Here is a 12,319-nt window from a genome sequence, read left to right as displayed (position 1 = left end):
TACTACTATTACCACAGCAGGGATAGTGCCTGCTACTGCTACTATACAACATAATATCAATGAACATGTAACATATAAATTTAACAGAAGTGGCAAAAGTGGGGATGATGGGGAAGAGTAATAGTAATTATTGTGCTAACAATAATTATCGTTTTAACAAACAAATTAATCTGCCAGACTTCTTCATTTTGAAGCACCTGAAGATAAAGTCAGCAGTGCCCAAGTGCCATATTACCTATCCATGAACACTTGAGTTCCTTCTGGAAGGTATCAGATCACAGGCAAGAGGAGTGATCTATACAGAGAAAAAATAAATAAAATAAAATAAAATAAATAAAATAAAATAAAATAAAATAAAATAAAATAAAATAAAATAAAATAAAATAAAATAAAATAAAATAAAATAAATAAAATAAAATAAATAAATAATGGAAAAGGTACGGTGATATATGTGCAAAAAAAAATAGTGAGGAAATAAAGACTGAAGGCTCTATTAAAATAGAAGTATGTGTTTCATTCAGCTCATTAGGAAGTTGTGGAAAAAGACTATTACAATTTTGAATCTATCTGTCTGAACGTGGGGACAGCTGAAGACTAAGATTTATAAGGCTGAAATAGTTAGGGAATTTGTATAAAATGAAAATTACTTATGTGTGTACAGATAAAAGAGGGAGCTGCTATGAATGTGAAAAGAAACAATAAGGATAAGCAAGGATAGATAACAGTGTAGACAACAAAAGAAAAGTTGAATTTGGAGCACTCTGGGATTCTGCTTAGAAATGTGCATGAAGAAGGGGTGGCTCCAGTTAACCAGTCTAACAAAGCAAGATGGAAAAAGTGCCAATACCTACAGTATCAACAGAGAGATGGGCCCCTGCTGTTCTTAAGGTCAAATGAAGATCCAAGCTACAAGGTTGTAAATAAAAGTATCTTGGCTGTTTAAAAGTAATATAAAACAAGTGACTTGAGCCAGCTCAAGTTTTAGGCTTCAGGTTTTTCTTCGCTTGCATTTAGTACCCTCTGTCAGCTTTGCTGAGGAAGATCAACCATAATTACTACTTCCGAGTAGAAGAGTGCCTCCACTCACTAAGTCTCCAACAGTAAAGGTATAGAATGAATTCAATATTTAAATTTTATATCTTTACTTATAATTGTTTTATTGCTGAAATATAGCCACCATTTCAGTTAGCTTGCAGTTCACTCATCACTTAATTCTTAGCTTCTTTTCCTTCCAGAGAATGAAACACTGCAAAAATATATATTCTGCTTTATGCTGGTGATAGGATACCTTATTTTGTGTCTGTCTACACACGGCACTGTAAAGGATGGGTATAAAGAAAAACTCTGGATGTAAATTAACACTGACTGAAAATATCACCAAAGGATATGTTTTGTTCAGGTCAGTTACTCATTTGTATTAGTAAATTTGGACACAATTTGTGATAGATTGTTAGACAGAGACAAGCTGCCTTTGGGTTCTTCTGCTTTATATTCCTGAGCAGAGTTGTGGTACTTCTCCAGATGAGCACTCTCACTGTCGGAGGAAGCCTGTGCTCTGCAGGTAGTAATTCTCCATTTGTCACCAGTTCAAACAGTGCTTTAAATGTGTCATAAGCAGTTATCTAGTCATCTCTCTAAATATATTGAAACAGGTCTGTGCTCTAGCTTATTGGTAATGTTTATTACTATTGCAGGGGTAGAAGAGGTTGTTTGTATTCCCATCATCTGGCCCTTGTGAGTTCAATAAGGAAATGCAGCCTTCTGTTCATGTTCAGGTGAAAGGAGTAATCAATACCAATCAGCAGAGGGACCAGCAGCAAGATTACCCATACTTGTTTGTTGGCAGGAACTGCGCCAGATGCAACCCTCGTATGGATTGGAGCTGGGAAGCATTTTGGAAGGTGATGAGGGCTGGAAGGGATATTTTTTCAGGTCTACAGGTAATTCCACTGCTTTTGTATTGCACCTAACAGAGTGATATTGGCATTTGATTTGTGCATTGTACAGAATATTGTGAATAAATAACAACAACAACAAAAAATACAACAATGATGTTGACTTATTAAATTGAATTTCAGCAATGGGAACATTCCCCCATGGTCTGTTAAACTTTCAGATAAGTCAGTGCCCAATCTAGGGTCAGGTTTAAAAGTCCAGGAACATCTAAGACAAATATTAAGTTAGTAAGGAATCATGAATTAATATCACCATAAAGCATTCTTACGTAGCCTCTTTTCCATCTAAAGGTATCAGAGTGCTTAACAGGGCTTCAGAGAAGGATAGTGGATATTACTCCATTTTGCAGGAAGGTACTGAGGAAAAGTCTAAAAATAACTAAAGACAGACGACACAGCAAGATGGGGACACGGTATGCAGAACATCAGAAGCTCAGATCTCAAATTTTCTGTTCAGTGTCTTAATTGAACTGGTATAATCAGTTGTTTATTAGCTGCAAAATAAATCCTCTGGACTTTTAAGCATCCTTACTTCCCCACAGACAGTCTGCATATTCAGTCAGTGTAAATTTCCTGTGCTATTTGGAGGTGTTTCACATCCCACCTGGCTGAGAATCTTTCCACTTACTGAAGCTAGAGCTGGAAAAAAAAAAAAAGACATATTTCTGCACATGACCAGTCCAAATGAAGTTGTTCATAGCAGAAGAAATGCTGTTTATACTGCTACCACTCTATCATTCTAGCAGATACATCAGTCATTTCAGATAGATTTCCTGCTCCATTTTCAAAGCACAAGCAGAAAATGCAGCCAGCTATTTCCACATTTTTTGCCCATGATCAGGGTAACAGCTCTAAACAGGATTTGGCCATGCCAAAATGGATAGAGTAATTACATGAAGTAATTCCTCAACAGGCTTTTTAACTTGAGGTAATTTTAAAGTGCTGTCAAAAAGGCTCGTAGAAACATTGGGTTAAATTTTAGAAAAAGAAAACATGCTTCTCTCTCTCTGCCCCCAGTAATTTGGCTGTACTTTTTAAAAGGTGACAGTTGTTGGTTTTTAATTAATATCTCCTCACTGCCCATTATATAAATTTTCTGTGAACTGCTTTTTCATTTGTGGTACTATGCTGCAGAAGTTCATTGGTTGCTTTGCTTATCTCCTGCTCTTCTTCATCTTACTTCTTTATTCTTTGGTAAATGTTAATTTGTAACTTTTTGAGGGTCATTTCTAACCAAACTGTACTAGTGAGTGCCACTCAGTCCTCAATTGGTGTTCCCACTGCCATGAAACATGATTCAAACAGCCGCAAAGGGACTTTTCGCTTACCGATGCCATCTCCCATAGAGATTTCAAAATTTGTGTTACATATGAATAATGATTTAAACAGCATCAGTAAACCACATTCAGTCTGCACACAGACATATATCAAAGTACAAGTGATATACTTGGACAGTTTAAAAAACTTTCTTCAGTATTCTATAACAGTAAAACAGATGGCTGTATACCACCTGTGGCACAATATTATATAAAAAATTAAATGTCCTTCACCTCTTACAACCTTTCAAAATATTTGTATTTTGCTTTTCTAGTGTATCTTAAATTCAAAAGGTGTAGTTTCATTTGTATTACTTCAATTTTGGCCTTCAGATTAGAACATGATTAAAATAAAAAAAAAAATCAAATGTATGGCATGGCAGTTTCTTTAAACATTTGGTTATGTTCAAGAGTAATTTCATCTGATCATATCTGATTCACCACCAACAAACACACACACCAAAAGACCTAAATCCCACACTGACATGACCTTTGCCTTGGTAATATAATAGGTCACTCTGTTTTCACCCACCAACATAATATAAGCAACCTGAAAAAAGTTTAAAATGGTTATGGGGTTGCATATTTAATTCAGTGACATTTAACTTGATAAAGTGCTGCACTGTGGCTGAGTAAACAGTAAAGATACATGTTTTCCTCAATATACTATGGACCCACATATGAATAATGAAGGCGTTTATCCTGTCCAGATTGTGAATAATGAGGGCACTTATCCCATCCATGGAGTGCTGCTCCACCACTGCACTCCCATCTGGAAATCCCACGCCTTGAATCTGTACAAACATCATGGACCTGCACTTGGCAACAAGCCAGCTTCTAATCGTGCAGGCATTTTGCATTGTTATCCCACAGCATCACAGCATGTCAGCCTGTTCAGGGATACGATGCACCAGTGCTTGAATAGCTGTGGGATGGCTCAGAGCGAAGCAAGCCAAGAGAGTCCTGGGGAGAGACGGGGGAAAGGTGTTTAAAATACACAAACATATTTCTGACTTTTTACCCCCAGTAAAGAGAGTTTAGTTCCCTCGTGAGTTTTTGGCTCCAGAAACATTACATACAAAAAGCAATGGCTTGATATCACTTTCCGTTATGCCCACACTGAATAAAACAGTTAAGTCTACCTGGATGTTTTGCTTGCTAGTTATTACATACAGCCAGTTCAGCAAAAGTTTCATGACTCTAGCAGACCAGGGAGCTGAGCTATGTATGTGATAAATGCTCACACATTTTGCTCTGCCCTACATGGGTCACATTGGCTATTGCACAGGCATTTTAAAACTTTCTAAAGACTTCCAGTAAATCAACTGGTGATTTCTAGTGCCCAAAGAAGTTTACATTTATTGGTTTTGATACAGAATAAAGGCCCCTGCTTATCATTTTTAACTTCTCTTTTTTGATCCATTAACACCATAGTTGCACTATGAGATCAAGACTAGCCATCAAAGCAAAGTACAAACCTACAAACTGCCAAGTTCCCAGGATTTTTATGTTTTTGGTTCTCTACAAGGTCAATTTTAAGTTGATGATTAAGTTGATATAGGAGTTCTGCAGTTTGTGTTTCTGGGGTCACTTTTAAAAGATATATCAAAATTACTATTGCTATTATTATTATCATTATTATTACTGTTAAGAATTCCTAGAACACTTCATTTTTAAGAGTTCTGATAGTCTAGAGAGAAAGTTTTGGGTCTGACTCTTGATTGTACTTGCCTTGGATCTCCATTATCAAGAGTTATTGTGGATCTACACAAGAAAAGGCTAACATAAGGACTTTCCAATGCCACAGCAAAACATTTCACATAATAAAATAACTGTGCAAACAGTTTCAAATACAGAAGGAGGTCAGAAAGTATTTGGCTTTTTACCAGTTCAATTTGTGGATGCAAAACTGATGATATTTCAACTCTTTGCAGTTAAAATTGTTGCTATTGTTAACAGTTTTGTGTGCCCAATATTAATCCGTTTCACTAGGCAGTAAAGCAACCTCATCAGATTCAGAATAAGATGAAATCCAAGGAAAATTCTAACACTACCACCCCAATCCACTGTTCAATTAGCCCTTTCCCTGGCCTTTGTGATAGACTGAAAATGAGCAATGAGATTAAGGAGTGAAATAGAGTAGATGCAGACATTCATTTGCCTCTCTGTTGAACCACTATGATTTCATTGAAGAGAAAAAATCACTTTTCAAATCTTAAAAAGTTGACCTGTATAAAACAATAGTACATTATTTTCACATGTATAATTGAAGATCAAAATCTAGAGAAGCATGTTAGAAATTAATCAAGTACTTTTAGAAGCCTATGTGTAGCCGTTTGGAGCAGAATTTGTCTCCAAAGTGGAAAACCTAAATAAGCAGGATAGAATTCCAAAATTAGTATTTAAGCTGTAGGAGCATCTTACATATTTGGCACCTCTGTTCTCACTACTGAGAACATGAGTCCACATGGCTACGTTGAAGAAGGCAAATCAGTTTTAAACTGCTTAAGTTAGAGTCTAAACATTGATTCCGTCCTTAGAGTGAAAATCTTCACTGAAAATGTTTACAGATTTCAACCCTGCTAAAATTTTTTCCGTTTATTGTTTTAAGAGAGCTAATCTTTTGTTATGGGATTTAAGTACAGCAGCCTTTTGACCTTGCTTGGTTCACTGAAGAGGTGGCAGGAAAGCCACCTCTTTATTTTCCCTTCAATTTGCTGTAAGCAGGTTTGTAGGGATACATTTTCAAAGGCTAGTATTTTGGATTCACCTGCCAACACTCACATGGGCTTACTAAGACTGTAGTTTTATACAAATGGAGTTGCACAATTCCTCATCTGTGTGTCCTAATAACAAAATGCTTTTCCTTCCCTTATCTGGCAAAAACTCTCTCTTCATCCCGTTTATTTGAATGCTGACTCCACAAAGGGATCTAAGCCCAGAAGCTGCTGACCATGTCTTGGAAACCTTCAATAAGATCCAGTGCCTGAATATGTGGCAGGAATTCCAGTAGTGCTTACTCAGGCAAATAAGGCATTTTGTATCTCATTCAAGCATAGCTAAGTGTATAGCTATCCAAATATATGCACATAAATATTTGCTATAAATGTGCATGTGAATTTAATATTTATAACTTTTGGGTGCTAGAATGAAAACCCCACTTAAAAAAAAAGAAAAAAAAGTTACTCTAAGGGATACATTTTCCATCTTTCATGTACCATATTCACTTCAGGAAGTTCAGTTATTATCTCCAGAGAGTGTTTTTGTTGGTTTTCACTGCTATACATTGTGACTGGAAAAGTCACACCTATTAGGATTTAAATAAAATAGTATTATTTGGATTTAGTTACTCAAGCAACAAGTCAGTGACTTCTAAGTGGGTGTTAAAGTATGACAGAGTACACCTTCATGTTATATACCTTTTTCCAAGCCAAGAACACATCCAAAGTCCTGTATCTGGGAAGAAACAACAGCATGTAGCAACAAAGGCTTGGCACTGATGGGACAGAAAGCTTTGCAGAGGAGGAACTAGGGGTGTTGGTGAACATGACACAGCAGTATATGTCTGCAGGGATGAGAGACAGTCACATGCTGTGCTGCATTAGCAAGAGTATAACGAGCAGGACAAGATGAGTGATTGTTCTCTTATGTTCAGCACTTGTGAAACTACGTTTGGAGTACTATGTCCAGCTTGGGCTCCCTAGTGTGAGAAAGACGTTGACAAACTGGAACAAGTCTGTTGGAAGGCCACCAAGGTAATGAGGGAACTGGAGCTCCAACAAAAAGGAACTAATAAAATGGAGGTTGTTCAACCCTAAGAGAATGAAGTTAAAGGTGGGAATATTGTAGTTGCCTTTGACTACCTGTCTTATGGCTACAGAGAAGACAGAGTGAGAGATACTCCATGGCCTTACAAGATTCAACAGACATAAGCTGCAAGAGGACTTCCAATTGTAGATAAGAAAAAAGCAACAAGTTGCCTAAGAAAAGTTGTCAAATCCCCATTGTTGTTGTTTATCCCGGCCAGCAGCTAAGCACCACACAGCCCTTCGCTCACCCTCCCTCCTCCCTCTCTGGGATGGGGGAGACAAACAGGAAAGTGAAGCCTGTGAGTTGAGATAAAGACAGTTTATTAAGACAGGAAAATAATAATAATAATGATAATAGTACTACTACTAATAATGTGTATGAAACAAGTGATGCACAGTGCAATTGCTCACCACCCGCTGACCGATGCCCAGCCTATACCCGAGCGGCCGGCCACCCCATCCCAGCTAGCCACCCCTATATATTTTTTAGCATGATGTCAGATGGTATGGAATACCCCTTTGGCCAGTTTGGGTCAGCTGTCCTGGGTCTGTCCCGTCCCAGCTCCTGCTGCACCCCTAGCCTGCCCGCTGGCAGGACAGAGTGAGAAGCTGGAAAGTCCTTGGCTTAGTGTAAGCACTGCTCTGCAACAATTGAAACATCAGCATGTTATCAAGAGTCTTCTCATCCTAATCCAAAACATAGCACCCTACCAGCTACAAGGAGGAAAATTAACTCTATCCTAGCTGAAACCAGGACATCCATCCTTGAAGATATCCAAAACTTTGCTGGATAAGCCCTGAGCAACCTTGTGTAACTGTGAAGCTGTGACCTCCAGAATTCCCAAAATGATTCTGCCCCCTCCTCCCTATAAACACATAACTAATAACAACAACAAACACAAGAGCTTTATTACTTTATTTCATCAGCTCTGTTCTCTCATCTTCATGAGGAAAATGTGTGAATTCAGGTAAATTATGGCACTGCAAAAACATTCTTCATCACAACCCTTCCATGACGTACAGAGAGCCAGCAGTTCCACAACACAAAATAGAAGATAAAGCGGAAGTTAGGTGACATGGCTACATTGCCACTAGATGAAGCTGAATGGAATCATTCAATGAAAGGGGTTTACTCTGAAAATTATAGTCATCAAAATATTTTCTGATATTTGCCAGCCAGGCAAAATTTTGATGAAAAAAATAGGTTGAGTTCTATTAGAAACTGTTTAAAATTTTGCTAGCTCAGCTACTGGACTCCCAAGGTTTCCTTATGCCACTGGACTCATAGTGGATGTGCAGACCAAGGAACACTGCTCCAAGCCCTGCTGCTGACCAAAGCCCAATATCCTCCTAGGCCACCTAGCAATCAAGTATGCTGTGAGAAACAGGGCTAAATCAGCAGTCCAAACTCAGCATTGTTTCAGCTTATCAGAGTAAAATGTTCCCATTGGAAATAGGAAAAAAAATAAATAAATCCCTGTGAATTTTGCCTAAGTAGTGATTCCTGCAGAATTCTACCTTGAAAGAAATTCCAGCTTTCTCTCAGATGTCTTTCACCTCAGACACATGTTTACATGGATGTATTCCAGTATTGCAGGGTACTGTGTAGCTCCAGGCTTTGAGCATCTCAACAGCCAGCTGTGGGTGAGAAGACTGTGAAATATATTTCACATTAATGTATGTGAAATTATTGGTATCTCTCAGCCCTTTTATTTATGAAATTTTATTTGATGGGTTTGTCTGATGGTTTTGTGGGAGACCTTTTAAGTGACACAATAAGCATCATGATTAGTTTACACTGTTCAGCAGTTACCAGGAAGGACAAAGGAAAGAAAAAAAAAGTTAATAACTTTAACATATTCAGGATTCAAGGTTGCAAATATATTGGGCTCAAAGGCAAGCATCTTTATGTAGGATCTAGGATTAAATTCAGCATTCCTTCAGTCTGTTTAACCTTACTTTTAAATAACATTTCTTTCATTAAATAAGTCTCTTACTCTGTTATTGGAAGATTACTTTTCAGACTGAGGACCTCCACAAGTAAATGGAAAATAGCTCCATTTCCTTCATGAAACCATTCCTCTGTCTTATGTCTTTTCCTTCATGAAATAATTCCCCAAGGAAGGGCTGTTTGTGATAAAGATAATTAATGCAGAAATCTTATGTGAAAAGCCCTGGGAACAGTTATTTAATCTTTTAACTTTTACCTTCAGTTGCATCAAGAAAGACAAACACCTTTTTTTCTTTCATGGAAACCAAAGTCCATAAATTGTTATAGTAAAGTTCATACTGCTGAGATGGACAACCTCACATAGTGTCATCTAGTTCATTACTCAGAGATTTTAGCTGATTGTGACCGTAACACCTCAAAAAAGCTCATCTGTGGTCTTTTTCTTTCCATAAGCATCATTCAATTTAAAGTGGATGACCAACAAATGGTGAGAATTTCTGTTTCACTATACTAGCGTAATGCTTTTACTCCTCATTGTATGCCTTGGGGAATTCTTGATTAGCTTGATCTTGTAGCTTCTTACACTGAAAGCAATAACTGTTGTAGTCATTTATTATTATTGATTATAACAGCTTCATTCTTCTCATGACAGGCAAAATAAAAGTTGTACATACTTATGACTTTGTCTGTGTTACTTTAGTTTCATGGTTTGAAGGACAATGGGTCTTTGGAATCTTGGTCTTTAAGTCAAAGAACAGTTTGTGGGTTTGTTAGAATAATTAAGAATTATAAAATTATTCCTCTGCAGTCTATCACTCATGGCTACAAAAATCTTCTGGAAACAGACTGGAAGAATTTAGTATCAGGTATTCAAGAATTTTATTTCCTTTTTTTGATGCCACATTAAAATCCAAATCTTTAACAATCTCTCCCTTTCTCTCTCTTTTTTCTCTTTTTTTTCTCTCTTTTTTTTTTCTTTTTCTCTAGACATTCATTAATTCTTCTTTGTTTAAGAAAGTCTGCAATCTCCATAGGATAAACTTAGGCTTTTAAGACTTTTAAGACTGGACTGGTGAATATGAACTTCTGAAACATAAGTTCCACCAGTTTAATTCAAGTTAACCCTTCCAACTTCTATTCCTCTGTCTTACCACAGAGATTCAACTTGAGGCTGTACTAGTTTTTTACTTCCCCTTTGGGAGAAAAATAATAATAATAAAATAATAATAATAAAATATTTCTTATATTAGGTAATAGGAGAAATATTAGAAGGAATGGTCCAAAATGGACACTCAGAATAAGATTTAAAATATTATTTAAAGTTCTGATAAATTGGATTGTAGAGAGAAATTCTGGTACATAACAGTTATGTTAAAAACAACACAAAACACAAAAGTAGACACACACGCCCATGGATCATTTTCCACTGTATATTTGCATACAAGCGGCACATGTCATGAAGTAGAAAGGCTGAGGCTCATCCACAGTTTTAAACCTATGCTACTGTAGTGTTCCTGATCGCAGGCTTATCAGCACTACAGAAGACATTTAAGAAATGGGATTTACGTGTGCCTGGCTCTTGAGCCTGTTACTTCCATCAGTTATAAGTGCTGCAGTGTTCATGCCTCTTCAAGAACTAATGGTTAAGAAAGGAAAAGTAGCAGAACTGAAGGAAGAAAATTTAACTGTGTCTTTCCTAAGGATACCAGTGTGAATAATTGCAGCTCTTACTCTTATTTTGTCATACAAAAGCCCAAAATATCAATACACTCTTTTTCATGTCTTTGCTGTTGTAGAAGGGAAAGGACTTAACACAAATTTTCTCAAAGCCTCACAGAAGCAATTTGAGATATTATCTGCAGACTCCCTCCATTGCTACTTTTTTGATAAATGCTGTGTTATGCTAAAGGTCGGTTACATATTAGATTTACTTGATGTTGACTGGATGAATTGTTTCACTCTGTTTCCTAAACATTAATTAATTCACTACTGGAAGCTAGAGCAAATAGTCAGCTATTACCTACCAGAAAGCAGTTTACATGAAACAACTTGCTTTGAATTCCTCTTTGATATTATCCTTCCAGAAATAATGACTTTGGTGGAACATCCTGAGGAAAAAAAAAAAAAAAAGACAGTAACTTACAACTAATAATTTTTCAAACACACTTTAAATCCTCAGTTTCCACTTGACTCATGTTTGTAATACGCCTCTTCAGATGTTTGGTTTGCACAAACATTTTAGTAGACCAGTTTACTGGGAAGAATGCTTCATTGAGATGGTTTTCAAGAAGGTTTTAAAATTATTGGGGGAACCAGCTGAAATAGGAAACATTATCTATTTCATTACAGCCTCAATTAAAAACATTTATTATCTACTCTTTTCAAGCAGAAGCAAATATTCTAACCTGTAATGTTAGTATGATCAGTTTGGATGCTCAACTTTCAACTGAGTTCTGTCATAAGCAAGCAGCGAAGCAGATGTCTCTATTTACAGGGATTTTGAGCCTCAGACAAAAAAAAAAAAAAAGTCAAGAACATTTTGTTCTGTTCAGAAGTAAAATGCAAACAGGAAGGGAAGAAATTAATGGAACAAATTCTGAGTTTCAAGTGACCCTTTTCCTAGTGATAAATATGCCACAGTTTAAAATGCTATCATCAAAGAATGTCAAGCTTTCTGAAGACAATTATTCAATTATTTTCTCTGCATAGACACAGTTTTAGTATCTGATACAAGGTCAGGACTGTTCAAGTAGAAACCTGTGCCAAACTAATGTGCTGATTTTGCATATTAAGCAGCATTAAAAACAGCTGATGTTTTAGTGCAGAAGTTAGCCCTCAATGTGTAAAATCTACACTAAATTGATACTTAATTATTTTAAATGAGCAGATGTCTGATATTCATTGACTTGATTAACTTCTATTGTACCTGGGCACCATATAATGCCAGTAAAGTTATTGAAATTGAATTAACTTTGACTTTTCATGGTACATTATCCCTTTGATGACTCTAGATCATGGTTTGATTTAATGCTCCTGGTGATCAGAGACACTAAAAGTTAAAGCACGCCATATGTGATCAGAGTTAAGGAAGACTTTAGGAGGGAGTTTTGTTAACAAAATAAAAGCTTTGTAATTGTAATCCATCTCAAAAAAAAAAAGGGGGGGGGGGGGGGGGGGGGGATTCTGAAGAAAGACACCTATCCCGTTGCACTTTGGCAAGGTACCAAAGTGCTAACATTTGCTGTATGGATTTTTAATTTTTCAGCAAAAATCTCAATTTTATTTCCA

The 12,319-nt window shown here is 36.7% G+C and overlaps 1 long non-coding RNA gene across 1 annotated transcript; it reads right to left on the bottom strand.

Moving 5' to 3' along the window:
* Positions 1–1,770: 1,770 nt before the first annotated feature.
* Positions 1,771–11,539, bottom strand: LOC125184431 (uncharacterized). Its single transcript, XR_010829713.1, has 3 exons — positions 11,437–11,539; positions 11,056–11,139; positions 1,771–4,234 (listed from the first exon to the last, which is right to left on the bottom strand). It is a non-coding gene; the product is annotated as an uncharacterized lncRNA (long non-coding RNA).
* Positions 11,540–12,319: the final 780 nt, after the last annotated feature.

The sequence above is a fragment of the Anser cygnoides genome, chromosome 2 (assembly GCF_040182565.1).
Source record: "Anser cygnoides isolate HZ-2024a breed goose chromosome 2, Taihu_goose_T2T_genome, whole genome shotgun sequence".
Taxonomy (NCBI): Eukaryota; Metazoa; Chordata; class Aves; order Anseriformes; family Anatidae; genus Anser; species Anser cygnoides.
The sequence above is the reverse complement of the archived record's forward strand: the minus strand, read 5'-3'. Positions and strand labels throughout refer to the sequence as shown.